The following is a 23,501-nucleotide window of genomic DNA, read 5'->3' as shown; positions in this document are numbered from 1 at the left end:
CACTCTTTCTTCTGAACTTGGCCCCCAACCCCAGCTGTGACAATTTACCACTGCTCAGACACCCCATGGCCCTGACCATGGATCTGATAAGGAGCCAGAGTCTTCTGGTCATCATCCTGACTCTCCTCCTCCATTACCATCCATCTCAGGGCCCATAACGAGGGTCAGATAAGTTGATGGCACTTGATATTTTGTATCGAATTAAGCCATTGGTCCCCAGCCCTTGACTTACTATAAAACCCAGGCCCCTCAGATCTATGAGTATACCATTTGTCATGCAAAGACCTTCCAGATTAGACAACAGGGTTTCCCTTTGCTAGCTTTATAACAATTTTGTGTGGCCATGAAACAATTTCATGCAGTTCAGAAACTCTGCTAAAGTATTGTCTATGTTGTTAGATTAACTCCCCCAAACCGAGAAAAGTGTTTCGTATTTTTTGTAATTTCTCTCTATATTTCTACATATATATAATCATCTGCAATGTAAACTCTGTGGAAAATCAGGAAACCAGAGTGGTAGTATTATTTTATGTGAATGCAGCTTTTCACTAGACCTACAGTTGGGGAAAAAAAAAAATCCTTTATCTCTGCCCAAAGCATCCATTTTCTTGTGATTTGAGTCTGAGCTAGAAATGCATTTTTTTGGATTTTGGAAATTCAATCTTTCTGGACTTTCATGGCAGACGTCCACTTGCAATTCAAAATGCCACCAGCACCTCTTTCTGTCTTTCATAATTGATCTGCTTCCAAATTCAAAGTTTAGTTCCAGCCTCACCAGTGTCTGGCAGGGGACATGCGCCCTAAATCATGGCCATTCCTGTCATCTGACCCTTCCTCCCCCAGTCTGTTGGAAATCCCATGTGAGCGTCTTCCACAAACCTGGGATCAAACAGTGTTTCCCACCCAAATTTGATTAAACGTGCCCTCCCTCGCTGCAGTCCATATGGCACCGAAATGCATGATTTTTCCAGACTCTGAGGTCAGACAGTGCCCAGACACGCAAATAATAGTCAAATTATACAGGAAGTTGTCAAAGGAGTCTGAACACAGACAGAAGCAACCCCTGACCCAATGACAGGTCAAAGGTCTGGTTCAAGTTTCTCCTTCTTAATTTATCACCACAGCAACATTAGAAACAGCTCTTTGAATGAAACCATTTATAGATTCTACTTTTTTTTTTTTTCTTATTTGGAAGTTTTTCTTTTCCTGCAACTTGAATCTTCTAAATTACATGAACAATTTTCATCTGAGAAGGCATATTTATAATATTAAAAAAACTAGATTTTTTTTTTCTCTTTCTCAGAAACGGACCCAACTTGGGATATTTTTTCCTCACTAAATTTAGATGTAGACTTTTTTTTCCTAATCAGAAAAGGCACCAATAAATATGACTGTCTGCCTAACGCACATCCAAACTTCGAACAACTCCCAGTGATCCTAAAAATATTTTAAGATCCACAGCAGGCTGTGAGAAAAATAAAAATAAAAATAAAAATAAAAATACAGTGAGATTCAGAGACATTGTCACCCAAGGAAGACAGAGAGGCAAGATTTAGAAAGATTCCCAAAGTCATCTTTAAAGGCCAGAAGAATCTGTAGTCGTGTTCAAGAGTGAAGATGAACCTTAATGTTTTTTAAGGCTTTCTGTGTGGAAATAGCCCAGGCCTTCCGCTGCCCAAAGCAGAAGGGGCTGGAGAAGGAAAACCCAGCCGTGTGATGTCACATCTTTTCTGGGGTTTTTTGGCTACCATCCGGACAGCTACCTCAGTGACTGAAAACACAAAGCTTCTGCATCTCCTCTTTCCTTGTCTGGAAATGGTTTGTAAATTGCAATAAATGAAGGCATCCGTGGTCTTCCCTGGTACGGGCTCTGTTGGAGGCGATGGGCGGAGTTCTTGGTGCGGGCTGGAAAGCCGAACAATTAATCACAGCCCCCTTTTTCTCTGAGAAACACCGGAGGGAGAACACTCACAGGGTTGATACACTCCAGGAAAGGACAACTGCAAACCAAGGGGGAGGAAGAGCAAGTAGAACCTATGCCCTATGGAGTCAGGCATCTCGGTCAGTTTCATTTACTGATGGGCCGTGAGGGGCACCAAGTGGTACTCAGAAAATATTTGTTAAATGACTAAATCAATGAACACCTTTTCCATCTAGTCAATTTTTTAAACGTTAGGTGCTAGTAAACTGTTTAGCGGGTATAAATGTCCTTCTGGCTTATACAAGAGGAGACAGCAAGCTAAATTCTACTCACCAGACAAGAATTCCTTGTGTTGCAAATAGCAGAAAATCAAATAATTAATCAAGCAAACAATTAGGAAGTTGCTAGTTTTGCATCAAAATTTTAAATGTCGGCAGGGCAGTGTTGGAATAGCAGCCGCCTGACCATACCATATTTTTAAAAAGATTGTATTTATTTATTTTAGAGAGGGACAGAGCAGATGAGAGAACACAAGCAAAGGGAGTGGCAGAGGGAGATGGAGAAGCAGACTCGCTGTTGAGCCTGATGTGGGGCTGGATCCCAGGACCCTGAGATCATGATGTACCCCACAGGCAATGCTTAACTGACTGAGGCACCTAGGTGCCCCTTGATCTTACCATTTAAAACTCAGGGGCCTTTGTGTCTTTCTTCTATTCCATTTCAAGTGAATCAGCTATTGCTGCCTAATTCTAAGATTGCTCTTAGAACCAACCATCACATCCGTGTTCAAGGTAGAAAGAAGCGGAAATGATCTGAAGCAGTCACTCCGATCCCTTTTGTCGGAGCCCAAAACCTTTCTCAGAAGTCCCTAGCCAATGTCAACATTTTGTCATTGATCTGAATCTCCATGTGGCAGTCAGTACTGGTTTTCAATAGCTACTATAAAAAAGCATGAGAAACTTAGTGGCTGAAAATAACAGAAATGTGTCGTCTCATAGTTCTAGAGGCCAAAGGTCCAAAACAAAGGTGTTAGCAGGGCTGTACTCTCTCCAAAGCCTCTCCCTACAGGGTGCTTCCTTTCTTCTCTCAGCTCCTGGTGGGCATTCCTTGACTTGGGATAGCATCACTCCAGTCTCTGCCAGGGTCTTCACATGTCCATCCACACATCATCTTCTCTCTCCACAGCTGTGTGTCCAAACTCCCCTCTGTGACAAGAACAAGGGTCATGTTGGATTTGACCCACTCTGGGTCAGTGTGACTTCATCATGACTTAATTAACTTCCTCCTTAATAATTCCATTTCCAAAGGGGATCATATCCAGAGGTACTGGGGTTGAGGACTCCCACATATCTTTTTGGGGGACATTATTTAACCTATAATGGCACCCTTGAAATTTTACCTTCGCAAACCTTTTTAGATTTTTTTTTATTTGTTTGTTTTATTTTGTCTTTGGTTTTGTTTTTATAGGACTGTGTTAAGGGAAAATGGAGATGGGAAATATTTTGGGGTCAGCCAAGGAGCAGTGTCTGTCTTGCCTCTTCCTGATGCATAGGAGCCACCATAATAGATGACAAGTAAATGAGGACCATCAAGACAAGGGTGATTCTCGGGTGCCTGGGTGACTCAGTGGGTTAAAGCCTCTGCCTTTGGCTCGGGTCATGATCTCAGGGTCCTGGGATTAAGCCCCACATCAGGCTCTTTGCTCTGCGGGGAGCCTGCTTCTTCCTCTCTCTCTCTGCCTGCCTCTCTGCCTACTTGTGATCTCTGTCTGTCAAATAAATAAATAAAATATTAAAAAAAAAAGACAAGGATGATTCTCACTGATCCTCAAACCAATGTTCATCTCAGATACGTAGAGAATCACTACGATTATATCACACCACTCTGCACGCGTCTCTGAAGACATCAACTCTGGACATTTGATTGAGAGTTCTTCGTAGAGGAAGGGGTCAAGATCCTGAGAACCCACCTTCTTTGGTTGTACCTAGAAATGTCTTTTGCTAATTGAGAGTAAACATGAAATAAGAAGTGGCTTCTTATCTGAAAACTCCAGGGTCAAATCAGAGTGTGTGTGGAGGGTGAACCCAGAGTTACTGAAACAGAGACACTGGAGTGACATAGTTAATTGAAATGGATGTCTGGGCCTGAGAGAGATTTGGGATATTGGGGATTTCATCCTTTTCACCCATCCTCCAAAAACATTAGTTCACTAAATTTCTTCTGCAGATGAAAGTTTATTATTAGCAATCTACTTCTGTAAGCCAGCAGGAGGATTCATATTGTCGCACTAGAGCTACCAGGCATTAAGTGTGGAACTTTAACATTTGCAGGATTTTATGATTTTATGATAACCGCAGAATCTCAACAGGGTATAATAATGAGCATCAATTTAAGTCAGGAGTCTGTCCATCAGCTGGGAGTAGGCTGGACACTCAGGCTTACAGAGTCTCACGCCGATGCTCTTTCCACGAGCTCTCTCTCCTTTATTTCCAAAGTAGGTGTTTACACCATTCCCAGAAGAGCAGCAGTCAAATGGATATGCAGAGGAGAAGTCTGAGAACTTCTCTGAAAGCTAAGGATGCCGCTCTGTGAAACATTCACTTGTAAAAAGAGCAAAGTCCATTTCCTAGAGATGTCAGCATCTTTTCCAGAGCCTGGGTTCTGTGTCTCACTCTGGGATGTCCTGGCTGGCAACACGGAACCGCAAACTGTAGTCAAGAACAGAATCAGAGTGACATTGATCTTTGGACTCAGCAAGGGAATAGGAGATTCCTAGGGTGGAGATTCCAAGTGTCTCAGGGATGCAATTTCGGGGAAAAAAAGTGTGTTTTCCACGGTTTCTTCCCATTCCAGAACACAAGCTCCTGTATTTAGGGCCCTGTGCAATGCCCTCTTGCCCATAGGTCTCTGGTTTCTGTTTTCTCCCCCTCTTGGCCAATTAGTGGAATTGCTACTGGGGTCACATACATAGAAGTTCAAAGCAAAACCCAGTATGAAGCCTTCGGAGTCCCAGGGATGAACTGAAATGTAGACAAGGATCTTCCCATTCTTTTCTGGCTGTAGTTGCTCTTCTCCTCAGTGTGCCTGTTTATTAGAATAATGGGAACACCTTTTGTTATTCATTCAGTCAGTCAGTCATTGTTTTGTTTTGTTTTTTCAATTTAATTTTTTTAGTGTTCCAAGATTCATTGTTTAAGCACCACACCCAGTGCTCCTTTTAACAAGGCCAATTCAGAAGAAGAAAATGGATTTTGAAATTGGGAAGACCTAGGTTTGAATTCCAGCTCCACCATTTGCCAACTTTGGCAAGTCTTTGGACTCTCTAAACACCAGGTTCTTCGACTGTAACATGAGAATACTTATGCTAACCTTGAGGGTTAGTATAGGAATTAAGTAAATGTATAAAACATGAAGAATAATAGTACTTGGCACCCAAGAGGCTCCATAAAGGATTTGCTTAAGAAGGAGAGAAAATAAGACGAGGATAGAGGGAGCCATGGAAGGAAGGAGGGGACCAAAAAAAGATAAGAAGAAAATAAAAAGAAAGAAAGAAAGAAAGAAAGAAAGAAAGAAAGAAAGAAAAGAAAGGAAGGAAGGAAAAGTTAACTTGGGATAGTAGGATAATAATAATAGGATAATAACTTAATAATAATAAGCAGCACCTCCCCCACATCATTAGCTGCCCCTCCCATTTTCTGCATCATTACCTTGGTCAAGAATGGTTGACTCCTCAGCTAATGTTCCCACAACAAATGGTAAATCAGTTTTGAGTGTAGGAATGGCACCATTTTGTTGTAATGTTATAGCTTTTAGGTTGTCTTTCCTGAAATATGTTTGGAAATGAATTTCCAAGATAAGTGAACCAGTCTTTTCAATTTACATTTGGAAAACATGGGGTCCAGAATAGAAGTGAGACTCGCTAAAGCTGGTGAATGCCTGAGCTGGGTTTGCAACCCACCGCCCTTGAGCTGTAATCCAGTTCTAAAATTTTTTCACTGCACTTCAGCATCACCCCTGCCGACCTCATTCCCTCCCAGGAAGGTTCAGGGTACAGAAGCAGGCATGGGTGCTAGAAGCTCCTCCTGAAGAACTGGGTGTTCCCAAGGTCTCCCTCAGGGGCCAGCTTTGGTGTGGAGATTCAGTAGGTACCCAGCACTTTCACATGCTCTTTCCCATTGACTCCTCATAACATACATGATGGGTTCTGATTCCATCACCCCTACTTCAGAGATGAAAGTCCATAAGACACAGAGATTCCATGCCCCAGTTTATACCAACACAAAAGAATACAGGTAGCAAAAATGGAGCTGGCACAGCAATGTGTGGCTTCAGCCCCCAATCTCATGTTCTTTTTGAACAATTTGTCAGTATCCCATTGTTTCCCTGTATATGTTTCCATCTGTAATCCATCTATCTATCACCTATCTTTTCTATCTATCTATCTATCTATCTACCTATCATCTATCTATCTATCATCTATCTATCCAGTCACCATTCATCCCTTCAACCAGTATTTATCGAGTACTTACTCTATGCCTTCACTGCTAATGGCTCTCAGGTATAGCAGCATATAAACTAGAGCATGTTCTTGGTCATCCCAAAGTTCATGTTCTAGAGTAGAAGACAAGTAATACAATAACTGAATTATATCAAGTATTTGATAGTAAGTACTAAGAGGGACAAATAGAACAGAAAGAGGGATATTGGGCAAGAGTGGAAAGATAAAGATACGAGAAAAAGCCTCACGTAAAATATTGTGCCGAACTCATCCATCTGTCCCTCCACCTCTCCGTCATCAATTCTTTCTCCCATTGATTCATTCAAATACCCCTTCAACAATAATCCTTCCATCTAGCCGGTTGCCCATCCAGTTATCCAGAAATGTACGCATTCAATGTTCTAATCGCTGTCCATTGATCTATGCGTTCATCCACTTATCCAGAAACCGATTGGCTCATTAACTCTCTCACTCACCCATTCATCTAGTCATCCCACCACTTTTTATTTCTCCCTTTATTTGTTCAAATAGTCATTCATAATACAGATATTCATGAAAATTCATTATTATCCTTCAGCACAAGGAAAAACAAAGGAAGAGTGAGCAAGGCAGTCAGAATGGAAATTTCCCAGGCTGTTTCTAATTGTAAATTCTCGACTGTGTTTTGTTTAAGTACTCATGTCCCTGTAGAGCCTCCCTTTGGACCGTGAGTATTGACTCTGAGCTCCAGAGAGCAGATAACAGTGTCAGGCACCTTATCACAACCTAATACTACTAAAAGGATGCTATCAGGCTTCACCTTGTCACCTTGAACCAGAAATGAAAAATGTGCACCTTTCACAGCTAATATTCATCCAGATCATCTCCATATATCATTTACCAAAAGGTATAGTTTCTGATCTGGGTCCAAGAGCTTCGGTGCAATGGTGAAGGGCGTCATGACTTCAGGGCAAGATGCTAGGGCTAGTTCACACTTTGAAGTTCAGTTTGCCAATGTAACCCCCAAACAGAGCATGGGAGAGGTATATTTTTAAAAAGAGCAAAGTAAGGAAGACTGACAATAATCAGAAGCAAAATGAACACCGCATGGAACAGCGCTCTAACTCGTACACGAAGCTAACACCACTGGCTGCTGGCTTTTATGTCGAAGCAAGCAGCAGCAGGTGGGGTTTAAATCCTCAGGAATAATATCTTTTCTTTAACTCAATATATTTACAAATCATCATTTTAGCATGTAATCAATATAAACATTACTGATGAGACATTTCTTGTTCTTTCCCTTGCATTAAATCTTTATATGCCAGTGTGTGTCTCACACATACGGCAGGTCTCAACTCAGACCAGCCACACTGAAGAGCTTGATGGCGAACGTGGCCATTGGCTATCACTTGAACATCACAGTCCTCAAGGGTGGTGGGTGATGATACTAGGGCCAATGGGAGTAAAATATAGGGAGTGGAGAGGAAGGACACATTTTCTCTCTTGTCAGTAAAGAAGAACCACTGGACATGGACACAGAGCTAGTCACTTAGTTAATATCATAATGACCTTGAGAAGTAGGTATTTTTTTATTCCACTTGTAAACATGGGGGATCCTCAGCACAAAGAGATTCAATGTCTCGAATACAATAGCGTCATTAGGAAGTAGGTACATGTGAACTTGAATCTGGGATGCTGAGGTCCTATTCTTCAGTAGGCACCACTGCCTCCTCGACTATTAAGCTGTTTAGAAGGGAAGCTTGTGCCCTATGTGACTCACAGCCCAGGACGTTTTTTCCCCTTTCTGCCATGACTTCCCGTCTTTCACAGTGGGAGTGGAGCTGATCCTTTCCTATTGCTGCCACTTAGCTATCTGCTGCCCTCACCTCCTCCTGCCTTCTTTTCCCTGGTTCCTGTGCTCCAGGAGCCACTGGCTCTGAATATCCAGTGTTCCACCCTCCTCTCTGCCCTCAGGCCCCTTGCTAAGGCGTGCACCATTCCTCCAACACTTAGTGCACAGTGACAGACAAATGGATCCTTGGAGCTGCCACCAGGAAACCAAGACCCAGACATTAAAATGAATTAAGAAAAAAAGTACCCTGTCATTTTCCTTGTTTGCTTCATCAACGCTCCAGTAAATAACCAGAAAGCACTTAGCAGGGACACAAGCTTCTAGTGTAAATAATAAGACCCCTTTGTCACTGACAAAGCTCCAGAAGCCAAGCTGGAGATGCTGCTCGGAGGAGAGGTGAGGGGTAGGTAGCCTGGCTCCCTCACTTGCTCCTCTCTGCACAGATGCACCCCTGTCTGGGTTTCCTCATCAGTAAATAGGGCTAATACTCCCCATGTAGCTTATATGCAGAGGTGATACGTTGTTTTATTAAAGCTCATCATTTTAGTCGTACATTATTTTATTTATGCGTTCATCCATTCAAAAGGCATCTCTTGAACACCTGCAATGTGCCAGACATTGTGTTATGCCCTCAGGACTCAATAATGTAAAATCTCAATCTATTTTCCACTCCCTTCCCGGAACACGTAAGTGCTAGAGAAGCAGACACTGTGTCCAGTTGGTTCTACCATGCCTAGAACAACAGTGTCCGGCTAGTGTGGACCCAATATTATCAAAAGAACAAGATTCTTGATTTCAGATGGCTCATACTCCAAGTACGGGTGACAATCAGGTAGAAGTTCCTGTGGAGAGACACAAGGGACTGGAGGTCCTGGAGACACAAAGCAAGGGTAGAATTTTAGAAATTTGGATTTGGATTCTTAACATAAGGAGCAGCATGTAAATATTAACAAGTATACATTACCCAGTGCTTTAGAAATAATTGTTATTGTCTGTACATAGTATCATTCTAAGAACTGAAACTTTTGAGAAGTGACTTATTTTTCCCACTCCAAACTTTTAGGGGAAAGAGGTAAATCCCCAGAAAGCTCCTAGGATTAGCTAATGTCCCTATTAAAATAGCCTCTGCCGGAGGAGACTCCCCAAAGCTGCCTTTGGACCTGGTCCACCCTTGACCCACGGATGGGACCCCAGGACAAAAAACCTCGAAGCCCACACCCAGAGACACATCAGAATTTCCAGCCTTCTTCAGCTGACTGTTCTTGCCAGTAAAGAAACTGGGAACCAGGCAGGGTCAGAGGATTGTCGAAGCCAAACCAGGGGTTTCTCTTTGACTGGTGTTTTGCCAAGATTCATCAGAAGGGCGCGTACCCAGCCCAGCCTGGGGCAACTGTCCTTCCGGCTCCTCAGGAAGGCACTTTTCCTCCCACCTTGGTGGGGAGAGCCTAGAAATGGGGGGAGAGGGAGGGACGGAGGGAGGAGGGAGACAGAATCCAGGCAGAGAAGACGGTCTGTGACCAGGAGGGAATGCAGACAATAGAACCAGAAAGAAAGCAGGGAAGAGAATAATAGGACATAGAAGAAAGGGCAGGGTAGGGTGATGGACGTTAATGACCAGGAGGGAGACCCACCACTGAACTATGCATGATTACCTAGGAGATTTGCTGTTCTTTCCTTTACATATCTTGTGATATTTCCTCCTTGATGGAAATTGAATAGACCAAGAGCATTCACTCTGTCTCCTGAGAAAATATGTTTTATTTCAGGTTATAGAGAAAACATATATAGGTTCAGAAGTTATTTTAAAAAATTGTAACAAAGCCCGTTCACCTGTTTCCATCGGGGAGGCTGCCCCTTTACTTCAAAAACATTTTTTTGACAGTTTCCTTAGCTTTCTTTATGCTTTCTGTGTATGTATGGGCGTATACACGTGTGTGTGTGTGTGTGAGCACTGGTGTTCTGTGTGTGTGTGTGTGTATGTGTATACATGTGCACTGTGCTGCAAAGGGGGGAAGTGGAGTTGCCAGTTAACATATTCTGGATGTTTCTTGTCAAACTACGATGATCTAAATCTGAGATATACCCAGATCCAATAGTATAATTAATCTACGACCCACTCAACGAGGCTGTATCCCAGATACATTCTATACTGGGGCCTGGAATTTAAATTCACCAAACCTTACATTTGGACCTTAAAACTGGGTCAAAACCAAGAATGCTATCTTCTCAGCTCTATCTGAGATTTGCCAATTAAATTTTTTTTAATCTAAATTTGGAAACAGGTCATTAGCATATCATTATTGATGCTACATGCGAGCTACTTTTTTTTTCCCTCCAAGAAAAAAAAATAAATCACAGCATTTCCAGCATACATTTGTTAATATAAAAATTACCATATCAATAACACGTCATTATTTGATAGGAACTGCCCCTCTCAAAAGGTGGCAACTATTGTTTGGTCCAAATGTGCACGCTCTTGGTAGAAGCTTTTATTTATTCATGATGATGATTGTGAATTTGCGAGCCCCTGCTCCTACCGGTAAGGCTGTCCGTTCCCACCAGGGCTGACCACAGCCCTCACTCCCACCCTGACCACCCCAGCCCCGTCCCACGCTCCGTAACAGTGACCTTTTGACAAAAGTGCATACTCAGGCGAGGAGGGGAGACAAAGGAATACATTTTCCGGTGAAGAGCCATAGTGAAATTGGGCAGATGGGTCTCTGATATAAGCTCTTAATTAGGGCCGCAAGGCTGGTTGACCTCTCAGGAGACAAAAGGTGTGTTCTCAGAGCCTATGGGCTCACCTGCTCATGTGCCCTCCAGACCATTAGCAGGGCGCCTCTCAGAATCCGCCCTGAGAATGCAGTTTGGGGGCTCGCCTTTATTCTGAGAAGGAAAAATCAGCACTTCAGCATACAATATTTTCAGCTGGCAGATGGGAGGGGGCGGGTTGTCACCTCAATAGAATCTGATCCGATGTTTAGGTAAGACCAGGGGACAAAGAGGTAATTGTTCCAACATGGACCAGCCAGTACAGTAATGGTGGCCTCTTGTTTGGGGGGAGGAGGGTGAAAGCAGGGTGGGGAGGGGGTGGGACATGAGGGACCAGCCGCGCCACGGTGTTTGCCCTCCACAGAGCATCTGCCCTTGTCGCTTCCCTGAAACCTCCAACTAACTACACAGCCAGACAAACCACACTGCCCCCATTTTCCAGAGAAGCAAACCAAGGCTCAGTGAGTTAAGTAGTTACGAACGCAGAGATCCAGGGGACCAAACCCATACCCATCTGACTCCAAAGCCTACACCAACTGTGACCTATTTCCATGGGCCTCAGGCCCCCAAAGCCCCCTCCCTGAACTCCAAGGCTAGGTATTTTGCCTTTGTGTCTAAGGCTCTTGCTTCATCCCCCTATGCCTTCCCCCTTTTATTTCAGCGAGCACGGTAATCTGGTGCATAAAGCATTTGCCCCAGCCCACCTGGTTATTTTAACTCAAAAGGATGCTTATAACTCCACAGAGATCTGAGTATTCCAGCCCTCACTGTAGATAGATGACCGGGACCCTGCGAAGGTTAGAGACTCTCTTTGGACCACCCAGGTTCTTGAGAGCACAGTTGGGCCAGAGTCCCATTGCTCTAATCCCCAGGTCAAGGCTATTCTGAGCACAGCCTGCAGAGCTGAACACCTGTGAGTCAGGGCTCAGGCCACACGGACCTCATTGTACAGTTGCACACTGCAGTTCTTCCCACGGAGCCCAGTGCTCTGAATGGGGAATGGCTAGAGAGGGGAGCCAAGATGCTACTCGCTCCCTTCTTTTCTCCCTCCCTCCTTCCCCTCCTTTTAAAATTTATATGTCAAAAAATTTTTGAACTTACAGAAAAGGTGCAAGACTAATGCACAGAATTCCTATATGTCCTTTACCCAGATTCCCCAAGTTAACATTGACCACATTCTCTATAGACTAATGGATGGACAGGTAGGTAGATAGATAAACAAAGATATAGATACCCATTATTAATTATTTTTCTGAGTCATCTGAGAGTGAATTACCAGACGTGAGCTGCTTAACCCATAAATACTTTAAGGTGTGTTTCCCCAAAATGGATGTTCTCTTGTGTCCCCCATACCACAACGATCCAAATCGGGGATGGCACTCAACCTAACCACACATCTTACTCAAGCGTCACCAACTGTCCCAATATTGCTTATTCTGCTGAGCAAAATGGAGTTATTTTTTCTGGCCAGGGACCAAATCTTGGACCCCACATCTCATTCAGTTGCCCTGTCTCTGAAGTCTCCCTCCTCTGGCCTCATTCTACAGTCTGTCTTTGCCTTGGCATGAATTGACATTTAGAAGAGTATCAGCCAATTATTTTGCAGAATGGTTTTTAATCTGAGCTTGTCTGAAGTTTCCTGGTCACTTGATCTGGGGCACGCATTTTTGGCAGAATACCACAGAAGTCGTGCTATGTCCCCCTTGCTGAACGGTACCAGGAGGCAAGTGACATCGACCTGTCCCCGTACTGTTGATGCCGTTTTTGATCGCTGGGTCCACCAGGTTTCTTCGCTGTGATGTTTCTCTTTCTTCCCTATTAGGTGAAAATATCTGGTTGTAAGATGCCATGAGGCTATGCAGACACCCTCTTTCTCATCATACGTGGGGGGCTTTTGTTATTTCTGGCCCGGATCAGTTGTTATCATCAAAGTTGCCAAGTGGTGACAGTCCAATTGCTCCATCTCTTTGTGGGTATTCTACGGTAAGAAACAGCTTTTTCTTCCTCCTTCTTCACTCACTCACTCACTCACCCATTCGCTCCTTTATACTGAGAGAGGCAAGGGATTCATACTCATGCTCTCCTTCTTTCTTTCTCTTCTCTCTCTCTCTCTCTTACACACACACACACACACACACACACACACAACTTAATACTCTGAATACTCTGGGGCAGGTGGCACTGAGGGCAGAGAATGAAGCTGGTGGTGAGTTTGGAAGTCGGACCCTGGACAGTGACCCGCCGCAAGGAGAATGTGGAAGACCAGAGCAGCCAGGCCTGCTAAAAGCCCCTGTGACAGGGTTCGCTGTCTCTCCTGCCCTCAGCAGAAAGGCTTAAATATCTCCTTCTTGGACAAACAGATCAATACAAGCTTTTTAACATCTTCAATGAGAGCTCATTAATGCTCTCTGGGTGTCCTCCTGCAGCCAGCTGACCTGAGAGGAGCAGAGAAAGCGAGCTGCAGACAGATAATTATTCCAGGGATAACACTTCAGATCAGCTCCTGGCAGAATGTGAATTGTTTTCCTAATTACTCAGGACAGCAGCTAGTAAGAGTGCAAACTAATTGAAAATACATTATGATTTATTTGCGTTTGCAAGGCGAGGCTGTGTGTTGGGTTAAATGCTCACAGACTGGGATGGGAATATGGCATTCCTCCCCTTTGCAGCCCACCCCTCAGACTCACAGTCCATCACTAAGGCCTCTCAGTCTCAATGATGTAAAGAAGGAGTTAGAACCCCCCCCTTTTTTTTTCTGAAGTGTACAAAAGAGACGACAGTCATAAAGGCATTTTCAAAAGAATTGGGGTTTATCCCTCAAGCAAATGGAATGACTGGCAGTTGGTAGCCGGCCCATACCATTTTGCCTAGCTCTGAACTGCTTTCATCAGGTGGTTTTGAGTTTGTGATCTCAGCTTTTCCTGAAAAGAGGGTCAACAAGCCCTGTTGCAAGATTGTGAGGTATCATTGAGGGCCCTGTACCCATCTTTTTATGAAATCCCATAGGAGAATCATTCTTTCAGAGTGTTAGACCAGACAATAGTCTGTTTGGCCTGAATAATGTTGTTTCTTTGGGACCATGAGAATCATGAACATGTTGCTCTTTTTGGCCTGGCCACCAGGAAGCTCAAGGCAAAAGGTTATGTTCAACTTGATTAGGTAGAACCTTATGCCATGCATTTCCATGGTAATGATAATTTTTAAGCATGGCTGGTCCCATTAATGATGCAAATATTATTTCTCCAGTCAAAGATTAAAGCAGTTTAAGTGAGTTGTGTCAGAGCTAAATCTAGAGTCCATGTTCATGACAGATTATAACCCAAATCCATGCCTGTATCTCCAAAGGCATCTTGTTCACCTAGACATGACCTAATGCAAGGGCTGGCAAACTGTCTCTGTAAAAGACCAGTTAATAAGTATTTCAGGTTTTGCGGGCCATGTCATCTCTGTCGCAAAGACATGGTCTTAGCCATGGACAATACATCAGGGAATGAGTGTGACTGCGTACCCATTAAACTTTATTTATGGGCACTTAAATTTGAATTTATTTTTCATGTGTCACAAAATATTATTATTTCCATTTTTCTTTTATTGACCCTTCAAGGATATAAAAACTGTTCTGAGCTGGTGGGCCTCATAAAAGCAGGCAGCAGAGCAGATTTGGCCCTGGGCCACCGTCTGCTGATCCCTAGAAGAGAGAAATGGGTAGAATCAGAAGGAGAACAATGCATGCCAGTGGAGGTTGTGCCCTCCTGCAGAGGGGATACCAGAAGTGACTAATGTGTAATTTCGAGCTCACCAGAATTACAATGGAACAAAAATATTTTCTCCTTCGAATCTGTGGTTTTGCAAGCCCATACCTACAAGCAGAAGTGAGGCCAACCCCGTGTACTAGGACAGAGTGAGGGTTTGCACACCGACTGCGTTTTGTAAATGTTGTCCGAGAAACTTGTTTTTCTAGATTATTATTGTAATCCCATCCAAATAAAGGAGTCATTCTATTCCAACAGCGGCTATCATTGACAGAATGCCCTTAACTACACTGAAATTTGATAGATGGGAAAAAAGCCAAAGAAAGTTCTCTCTCAGTCATATGTTCTGTCACAGTCCCGGTAAGACAATACACAGCACCACCAGCATCACCACAACCACACCTACCACCATCACCCAGTGTCACCAGGGCAACAGTGATGGCCATCACCGTGCTTTCCATAACCATCACACCAGGACCAGCCCCACATCCCCTCTCTCTACTCAAGATGGAGAGACAAAATGGGACTCTGAGAGTCTCTCCTAAGCCCACGAGGCTCTACCTGCCTTTCCTCTTCTCCATTTATAGCCTAAAAGCATATATCCACGTGACCGAATAATTACATGTTGATTTGTCATTCCAAGAGAAGAATCCAAAGGTGAATAATTCTTGCTTTCTGAAAGATTTACCTATTTTACAGAGAAAGAGAGAGAGAGAGGGGAGATTAAGGGTGGAAGGAAAGAGAAAGAGAGCCTCTCAAGCTGTGGAGTGTGGAGCCCAACTCGGGGCTCAATCCCAAGACTCTGAGATCATGACGTGAACTGAAATCAAGAGTCAGATGCTTACCTAACTGAGCCACCCAGGCGCCCCCAAAGGTGAATAATTCTATAAAAATATGTTCCTGACTCATTATTCATAATAATGAAAATGTTGTCAATAAAGACAGCAAATCGTTTTTAAATGTCCAAGTAAATAAGGAAATATCTGTGTGGTGACTAGATACAGCTACCAAAAATGGTTTCCATTTAAACCCTTTTCCAAGAGTTTAAAATATTGAAAAATGTATATTATCTGGGATGGATTAAAGTGTAAACAACGCATGGATGTTGGGTGCTGTTACAGGAAAAAATACAGAGAAAAACAAGAATAGAATAAAACACACACTATAGCACTAATAGTGGTTTTGACTGGGTGTTGCATTTACAAGAGATTTAATTTTTATGTTTATACTTGACTACATGTTCCAGTTTTTCTCTAATGAGAAAGTATAATGCTTATAATTAAAAATATATATGTTTAGAAAGAGGTAAATGAGCATTTTCCACTCTCAAAATCCAATTTAAAAAAAAAAAGGTTACCTCATCTAAGAAGTCATCTCTGGTTCTGTTTGAAATTAATCCCACTTCTGTCTCCTTTGGCTCCCCTGGAATACAGCTTGCACCTCTGTTAGACACCGTTGATGTCCTAGCATATATTTTTGATATCTGTACACATCTCTACTCCACCCAGTGGATTCTAGCCAAAAATGTCCCGTTCCTTCTCCCCTTCCTTCCCTCCCCCAAATCTCTTCCCTCCACAAATACTTATTGAGCACCTTTTATAAGACAAGTACTATTCTAGACACCTGGGATATGTTCGTGAACAAGAAAGACAAGTGTTGTCCTCCCACAGAGCATATAAAATCCACGTTACACAGTCTAATCAGAGAGACAGACAACCCACAAATACACTATAACAGAATGCAGGGCTGCCACCGCTGCTGTGCATTTCACTTTTGCCTGTAACCTCTCCCCTGCCCCCATCATGGGCGTTACACAGGCCCCAGCTGGAAGGGTAGCACACTGATGAGTCCTGAGCCCTTCTCCTCAGCCACAGAGCTTGGGTTTCATGGGTCCAAGGGGGCACCCATGAGAACACCTGATCCCTTGTCTCTCAGGAGCTCCCCTGGGACCAGAGTGCAGGGCTGAGGCATGAACACCTGTCCACCAGCAGCTGGGCCAGATTCCCACCTCAGAGCCCAGACAGGCCACTTCCCTGCCTGAGGACAGCCTGAGGGCCAGTGCCTCTCAAGCCTATTACAATGTTTGATCAATCAGCCCTCCGGGGCAGCCCTTTGGCTACCTTGAAAACTTAGGGGAGTTCTCTGGCCATGTGGAGAGAAACCTAACAGGATGTGCCTTTGACTGGTTGCAAATTCACCAACTTCCTTCCTGCTAACAGCAAAATACTTGCTTCTCAGCTTTGGACACGAAGCATGAAAACAGAGTCTTCCATCCCAAACCAGCTGAAGTACCAAGTCTCATTAAAACAAAGCACAACAAACAAACAAACAAATAAAAACCTTCAAAAGTCACCAACATCATTTGTGATTTTATTTCATGATTTATATATACATTCCACATCATCCCCAAAGGATTTGCCAAACCTTTCAGAAGAACAACAAGATAGAAATACGTTAAGAATTTAGGAAAACTGGAAAATTTTGCAGGAGAAATAGTATTACACCGGGGTAAAGTTAGTGCCCAAAACTAGGCATTGGATCTTTCCCAGAAGTCCTATAGGGCCCTGGTTTGTCCAGATGGAAACAGGATTCATTCGTTACCTGACTCCCAGTGTCCCTAAAACAAAAGGAATAATTTCCTTGGAGAAGTCCTGCCCTTTCTGAAAAGAGGACATAGGAAGTCCTTCAAGGTCTCCACAAATCTATCTGTAACAACCAAGTCTTGTGTAGGGGGAGCAGCTTCTCACACCACCACCACTCAGACAGGGCTGGGGGAGGGCGTCCATGTGACACTCAGGGCCAGTTCCTGTACAGAAGAGCGGCCATCAAATCTGTTTTGTAAGGCTCCAAGCAACTCTGTGCAGAGACACCGCCCTTGGAAGGGTTGATCTCAGGCAGGAATGAGTTCCGACATCCTGGACCAGGGATAGGGACAGTCTATGCAGAAGAGTCTGAGGTCAGGGAAGTGCTAGCTATCTGCAGAAAGCATTCTTGAGATCACCATGTTGGGGATCCTCAGAACGCTTCACATGAGCTTAAAGAACATGCAGACCATTTCTAGAACACAACGTGAATGCAGTCGACCCGAATTGATTTGTGTTGAATCAAAAGAAATAGGACGTGACAGTTTACCTTTAAACCTGCACATCCGTTCATTTGTCTTTCTCATTCAAATAAGGTCACACATATGGGAAAAATAAGGTTCTTGTTCCCAGTGCTGGGAATAGGTGCCCCACACACTGCAGAATGTACTCAACTCCTTTTGGAGGGCCTACTGCATGCTGATGTCATCGGGGAGGCAGAGACCTGGCAGCACCAAGTTCTCAGTGAAGGACACTGGCTAGAGCTAAGAAGCTCCGAGAAGGGAGGACGAGAAGCTTAGACTTCTGGACTGACTGACATCGACATCAGAGATAAAGTGCCTTATTCAGAGAAGTTGACTGAGTAGCCCAAAGATGCCCAGCAGGCAGACAAAACCTGCCAAGAGAGTTGGAAGTCTTCCTGACTCAAGCCAGGGTCTTTGCAGGAAGCAGAGGAGAGGTTCCGTCATGTCCTTCAACTCGGTGCCTGGAACAGCATTGGGCATACTCCGTGTATGTCTGCTCACCCGCTCCACGAGACAAGCCCAGAAGTTGGGGCTCAGAGGACTCTGTCTACGAATGGCAGAGCTGACGATGAATCCATGCCAATGTATTTGTCAGAGCTGAGAATCTCACTCCCAGCACCCCGTGTAAGACAGATTTCTGCAGCCTTTCTTCCTAATACCAAAAGACTCAGGGGTGCCCAGGTGGCTCAGTTGGTCAAGCGTCCAAGTCTTGATGTCATGGAATGGAGCCTTGTGTCTGGCTCTGTGCTCAGCTCAGTCTTCTTGTCCCTCGGCTCCTCCTCCTGCTCGTTCTCTCTCTCTAATAAATAATAAATAAAAATCCTTAAAAAAAAAAGAAAAGAAAAGAAAAAAGAAGACTCAGGCATCCAGATTGATAAACAGGCTATTACTCAGTGACTTGATCTTGAACTGGCAGTGGGCTCTGAAGAAAGTCTACACTCTGCAGAGAATATTCTTCCAAGGACCAGAATTCTTTCATTTTCTCAATTCAGAATGTGCTGAAGAAACATCTTTTTCTCTGACTCTTTCTCTTTTTTTGTTTCATTCTTTCTTTCTCCCATTAGGCCTCCATCAACCCAGGCCCCTCCCTGGGGATGTGGCATTTCTTCAGGAAAGGGGCAACCTGGGACAGTTGGTTGGACATCCATGCCCTTAGATTTCGCTCCCTCCTGCGTGACTTCTCTGGGAGGCTGTCTTGGAAGACGGCATCATTTGGACCGCTCACTCCAAGCTGGAGTGGAACAAAGATCTTAAGTCTGTAGGAAGCAGATGCCGACATGGAGTCTGGGAACAAGATGCCGTTGATGGGGTCATACCTGGGAAAGAAAGGGAGAGGAGACAGGTGGGCAGATCCACAAGCTGCACAGGATGGGAATCCAGCAAAGCAGAGGCCAGCCCCGCTCTGTAAGGAACACTGCTTCTCAGGGACAGAGACCAGGGTGGCAGGTGGCCAGCCCCACATACCTCCACCAATCCTCATCACCGGATGTGGGCTGTCTCTGGAAAGGCACCTACCAGGGTCTAAGAGTTGGGACTGTTTGCTGGTCCCTTCCTGCCAGGGCTCTCTGGGGAGCCCCTCTCTCTATCTATGCAGATATTCTCACACATTATTTTATTTAATTTTTAATTTTTACTTTATTTAATTTTCACCACAACCCTTGAGGGTGGGTGATATTGTCCCATGTTATAGATGACAGATTTGAATCCTGGCCTGTGGTCTCACAGAGAAAGAAGGTGACAAAACCAGGTCTGGACTCTAGGTCTGTCTCCAAAGCTCCATTCTGGATCAGGTGCCCCAGAATATTTCAGTTCCAGATGTACTGAATAGATCTTGTGTCACAAAGATGCTAGTCTCCTTCATCATGTCCTTGTGAACAACCTACCCTACTTTCTCCATAAATGTGCATCTTCGTCCCAGTAGAAAATGCCACCCATTTGAGAAACGGCTCCCTTTCACCTCTCTGTAGGGCAGCTGGTGGAGAGGGAATCATCATTCATGGGGAGTAAGGTAAACAGAGGAATCCCCGAAAACATCCCTCCAATAGCGCAGCCCCTCCTCAGACAAACCAAAAAAAAAAAAAAAAAAAAAAAAAAAAAAAAAAAAAAAAAAAAAAAAAAAAAAAAAAAAAAAAATTCTTCCTCATTACTCTCCACCTCCAGGGATCAGAAAAGGATTATTTTTTTTTTTCCTTTGTTTCCCAAAGGAGCAGTTACCTGTGTCCCCGTGTCTGAGTGAGGCCCCTGTTGGTGTCAGAAAGCCCCCTTTTTTCCCCTCTTGAGGAACAACAGACAGCTCTGTCCCCTGGACTTTCTGGAGACGGGAGGATGGGGCCCAGAGAGACCCAGTCCTGTTTGGATTGGGGAATGGGGCTCCGTGTGTTTTTGCTAACTCCAGGTTAATTGTCTCTCAGCCTGCAGTGCCGTGCCCAGGAACACCACCAGATCACACCAAGAGCCTAAGTAAGCAAGCAAATAAATGAATAACCCTCAGTATTGCCCCCACGTCGCATAACGGTAGATTTATTCTCAATGTCGGCTTTGCCGAGCACCTGTCTCGAACAGCCTTATCACCGTGTGAGCCTGTATGGGAACCAACGTGCCCAGCTGTCATAGCACACAGCCTGCGGCGTCTTCGTATGAAAATAAGGCAGTCAGCACCTGATTGGGGGAGAATTTTTAATCTCGACAATTTGTGTCTAATTTTGGGGGTGACCACGCTGCCAGCTCTAGCAATCCAGCCCTCCTTTGAGGTCGACACAGGCAGCAGCTGCCACAGCCTCGACACTTCCTTTTTTATTATTATTATTATTTTTCTAGAGAACAAGGAGAGGGAGGAGGTTTGGGAGGGAGAGGGAAAAAAGGAGGAAAAAGAGAGAGAGAGAGAAAAGCGGTGCTATTTCCGTCGCATTTTCAAATCCTGTTTTAGTGCAAGAATTTAATTATACATATTTTCATCATTTCTTATATTCTGACATATTAATTAAGGACGCTTTAATTCAGCTTCCGAGCACCGTTGGCTTAGCCTGTAAAAACATTTTACCGTTTTTGTGCAAATAAAAATGAAAAGGTAAAGGTAGCGCCACTCTTGGTTGTTGATCCATGGGTGCCCCTCCCTCTGCCTCCCTCCTCCTTGTCACTGAGAAGTGGGGATCATTGTTATTTTATAAATTAGGGGATGAGGCCCTGCCCAGCCTCCTGCTTGGCAGGGGCTGGTCCTGCCCAGCAGACGGACCTCCGTAAGCTGGCCGCTCTTTGCAGATGTGGCCGGCCGTCAGTCTCTCCAGGCCCAGGACAAGCCATGAGGGCAAAAGAGCAGGGTGTGCTACTGGGGCATCTGAAGAATAGTCCGTCTGGCCCCCGAGGGGTTGGGGGCTGACCCAGTGTGTTTGCATCTGCAAATACCCAGGCCGCTTCATGCCCTTTATCTCTAACTCTGGAAATCCTCAGGGTCCATATCCTTAGGCTCACTTCTCACATCCCATGTCTCACAGTTGTCCCGAGGGAACAAAGCAGTGAGGTCCCAGGATGATACCACTGTGACCCCGTCCTGATGAAGAGGGGCCACTGAAGGCTTCTTGGGGAGACAAGTCTAAACTGAGAGGGGAGGGGCAGGGGCATCGGCTCAGACCAAGCCACTGGGTCCAGGTGCCATGAAGGGGGTTCAGGTTTGAGCTGGGAGGAACAGGCACCATCTGGCATCCAGTTGAAATTTGCAGGACCACCCCAGGAAGAGAAAGGTGGGGATCCGTAGGAGGAGGATAGAGCCCCAGTAGCACACAGGGCTTTGTGAGCCCCTCAAAGTTATGGGTCTTTTCCGAAAAGTAATGACAAGCCTCTGGGGAGCTTCAGGTGGGTGTGATGTTGTTAAATGTGTGCTCCCAAAGATCACTCTGACTACCACTCAAAAATCATGTCTTTCTGGTTGCTGCATAGTAGAAATCCTTTTAAGCCACCAGCCTCACAATTTATTTGTTTCTTGGTGTGTATCTACATATATTTAAATTTTATCAGATTCTGTGCTCCGCATTTTTGCTTAGGAGGGTGGCTCAGAGGACACAGAGAGCAAAGCCTCAGATCAAAGCTGAAATTTGTGTGCAATATGGAAATTCAGGGTCCACTATACACTGACTTCAAATGACCAAACCTTGTTTTATGTTCCCTAGCGCAGAAGCCCAGCCTTCCCTTTCCTTCCCTCTTGCCTTCCTTCCGTCCCATTACTTATCTTTGCCAGGATGATGTTAAAAAGTTGGTCAGGCATAGGATTTCAAGCCTAGCTAGGAATTTGAGAAGGTAAACAAAAAGAGGGATTTCTAAACAGAGGTGATATTGCACACAGTTTCAGCAGGTCTGTCAAACTTCCCAAAGCCTCCGTTGGTCCTTGGAGCTCAGGTTAAAAGCCTTTCCCTGAGGACCCTGCTAGTCTGGATGCCTAAGGCTCTAAGGCATCTCTGTGTTCCCCTTCTCTTCGTGTACCTCCTAATCCCTGTGTGACCCCAGGTTCCCAGCATCGTCTGGTTGAGGGACTCAAGCTCATTCCTTTTGTCAGCCTTTCTAGTGCTGGTTATCAGGAGCACAGTTATGAGAAGGGGGGTGGGAAGGCCCCTGTAGAACCTTGCACGGGCAACAGATGTGTGCATGATCATTCCTGCCCCTTTCCTTGGTTCTTCAGGTATCACCCTCCTTCCCTCAGTGGTACCCCAAACTCTTTTTCCTCCTGACTCTGGGACACCTGCTCATTCACACTGCTAGGGGCCAGGGATCCAGCACTGTCTGGTTTGTCTGCTGTGTACTCTCTGCTACCTGGACAGCAGGCCTCCCCAGCTAAAGGGACCTGACGAAGTCACAAGCAACTGTGTACTACAAAAGAATCCAGGGATGGCCATCCTTCCAAACAAGGGAGTTGTTCAGCTTTGCAATTTACAGAAAGGGCATACTGCCTTTCCACTCTCCAGCCACCTCCTCGGAGCTTTCTGAAAATCTAGGAGAATACTCTAACACCCTCCCCCCAAATAAGGTGTCAGTTCTTGCCTCCTCCAGGGGACAGGTATGGTATCAAGGAAGCTCCCCTGGGGACGGTGACACTGACAAAACTAGAAAGAGGGGATAAGGAGAAGCTCCAGATCCTGGGGATGCGGGTGGGCGGCAGGTCAGAAGGCCCAAGACATTCACTATATTGTGCAACCATTATGCCATAAGTCATTCACTTTGAAGTGGTTAAATTTATGTTATGTGAATGTCTTCTCAATTTTACAAGCTGTATTTTCTGGGTAGATATGTTTGGAAAAAAGAAAAAAGAAAGAAAGGGGGGTGGGAGAGAAAGAAAGAAAGAAGGAGAGAAAGAGAAAGAAAGAGAGGGAGGAAGGAAGGAAGGGAGGGAAAGAAAAATGGCATGAGGAACATAGAGAAAAGACAAAGGGTCTTCCATGGAGAAGGGGTGAGAGACATGGGCACCTGGGCTTTGCCCACCTGGGGGACACCTGCCTGTTGGGGAGCCCCTCCCATGTCCACTTGTTCCTGTCCTGCAAACATATCTGCAGTTCTGATATGACCTCTCAGCTCACAACCACTGGATATCTTTCTGGTTTTCCCTGATCCTATTGCCCTGATGCTTCTGCCCAATA

The sequence above is a fragment of the Mustela putorius genome, unplaced genomic scaffold (assembly GCF_011764305.1).
Source record: "Mustela putorius furo isolate JIRA1106 unplaced genomic scaffold, ASM1176430v1.1 tig00000129_pilon_pilon_pilon, whole genome shotgun sequence".
Classification (NCBI taxonomy): Eukaryota; Metazoa; Chordata; class Mammalia; order Carnivora; family Mustelidae; genus Mustela; species Mustela putorius.
This window is presented reverse-complemented; position numbering follows the sequence as displayed.